The sequence below is a fragment of the Echinops telfairi genome, unplaced genomic scaffold, assembly GCF_000313985.2.
Source record: "Echinops telfairi isolate 266 unplaced genomic scaffold, ASM31398v2 ScPeMD7_7469;HRSCAF=8507_1, whole genome shotgun sequence".
Lineage (NCBI taxonomy): Eukaryota > Metazoa > Chordata > Mammalia > Afrosoricida > Tenrecidae > Echinops > Echinops telfairi.
This window is the reverse complement of record NW_022111373.1, coordinates 77,468,105-77,470,553: the sequence shown is the minus strand read 5'-3', so window position 1 is coordinate 77,470,553 and position 2,449 is coordinate 77,468,105.

Genomic DNA, 2,449 nt, shown 5'->3' with positions numbered 1-2,449 from the left:
GGTGATTAATGATTAGGAACATTTTCTCATGTTCATTGGACATGTGGATTTCTGTTCAAGTCTTTTGCCCACATGCTCAGTGGGCTATTTTTTTTCTTGTTGTAAGCTTAGAGGATTCTGTGATTTTAGTAATAAGCCCTTTATCTAATAAGTCAGTACTAACTATCTTTTTCCAATCTGGACTCTCTTTTTACTCTCTTGATGAAATCTTTTGATGTACACAAGTGTTTTGTCTTTAGTAGGTCCCACTCATCTATTTTATCTTCCTCTGGGTGAGCATCCTTCCCCATGTCTGCTAGCCCATGTCTTCCCTGTGCTTAGCTTTGTCCCAATTTTCTCATCGATGAACTTGATAGTTTTGGGTTTTACCTTGAGGTTTGTGATCCACCTTGAATTTGTCCTTGTGTATGGAGTGGGGAAAGGGTCTTGTTTCACCCTTCTGCAGGCTGATGCCCAGTTTGTCTAGCACCATTTGTTGCAAAGGGCTCTGCTTTCCATTTGCTATTTCTTGGGGCCTTTTTCAAAGTTCGATTGTCTGTGTGCTGCTGTTTTATTTTACGAATTTTCTGTTCTTAGGTGATCTTATGTTTTAAAGAAAATGAAATTAACTTGGTATGAATGTACACAGAAGATTGAAGTTCTATGCCTATGACATGCCTCTTCCTCCCTCAGAAATCCTCAGCCCTTTGCTATATTTGGTCATTACGATATCCCAATGCCCATACCTTAAAGTTTTAAGAATGGGTCATTCTGTATGCCCTTGGAGTGTCAGAGGAGGTGCACAGAAGGAAAAACGATGGCCCGTCCTATGGTTTTCCAGTTCCTTTTATTACAGCCTCTTGATCGTCAGCCAATGCTAGAGAAGCAAGACATTCAAATGCCCTTTCTCTGTTGATGGGCCACAGGGGGGATAAGTGAGGTGACCTCGGGAGCTTGAGTCAACCGGTGGCAAATTGGAGTGAAAAGATGTCAAGACTGCATGGCAGAAGACCTCGATTGCTTCATTCTAAAATCACGTAGTGGTTCTTCTGGCCGTCAACCAAATCCCCCCACCCCCACCCCACTCCCAAACTCACTGCCATCAAGTTGATGCTGACTTACAGTGATCCCCTAGGGCAGGGAAGAACTGACCCCTTGAGTCTCCGAAGCAGTAACTGTTTTCTGGAGTAGAAAGCTCCCATCTTTCTCCAAATGAGGGGCTGGTGGTTCCAATCTGCCAACCTTGCAGACTGCAACCCGACATCTTACCACTATCCCAACAGGACTATTACAAGTCTTTGCAAATGAGACCAGGACATCTTTTCTCAGACACCCCATAGCAATCTGAGCAGCAATATTCTTATTATAGAGCTTCTCAAACTCGCCAGCTAACTTAACGATAAGTTTCAGATGTTTAATCCTAAATCAAGCTATGTTTAATGAGACGCTGGTTGTTAGGAGCCATCTAGTTGGGCCCAACTCATAGCAACCCCACATACAACAGAAGGAAAACTGCACCGCTCTGAACCAGGACAGTTCTACAAAGGGCAAGGTTCTGTAATTTGACGAGAATATTTGGTAGCTCAAAACCCCATTAGAAATGGCTGGCAAAAGTTCCGCTCTCTGTTAAATGTTAAATCGCTCTGCCAGCCTTTCCTAAAGACTGGGTCATACCAGAGAAAAACAAAGAGGGGTTTTTCTTTTAAAGCATAGCACTGATTTTTTTTAAGGGGGAGAGGAGAGAGGACGTGTCATTTACATTTTGCTCTAAAGACATGGGTATTATTTTATAATTGGGAGGACTTATAAATCAAGGGACTCACATTCATATTGGTAGTCATTCTGTTGAGTCATTTCCTGGCTTTTCATATTTTGTTTGCTTGCCTTGTTCGCCCTTGTTTTGAAAGGAAACTTTATCAGGTTTCCTGTGGCATGCTGTGTTATCTCTTACTTCTGCCTGCAATAAGATATCAACCGAATATTGGCAGAGCAACTTACTACAATAACTCTTTGTTCGTGACAAAAACGCATGAATAGTCCATTATTAAAATAGAGCGGGAAGTGTGTCTCGTTTCATTTGTTATTGATTTTGTGAATATTGTCAGGGCACCGGAGCTTTACAAAAGACAAACAGAGTGAAGCAATGATACAGTGTGCTTCATTTGAGGACCTCTGAGTGCAGCCCTCCCGAGCACTCTCATAAAGCAGCTCACTGCAGGTGGGATGTAAACATTGCTTTCCATTCGCAGACAGTGCCATCCTACCTGCTGGGACCAGCGCCCAGCTCCACTCAGCACTATAGAGACTATCTTGAGGAATCTCTCCGGGCTCAGGAGGGCGGACAGGTGCACTCAAAATGGAAGTGAGGGTTAATAAAGATAGTAGGTGGTCTTGAAAAAATGGGGACTTGCTTCACAAATTCATTCAGCTCAAGAAACATTGGTTGAAGACTCTTAAGGAATGGAAGAAA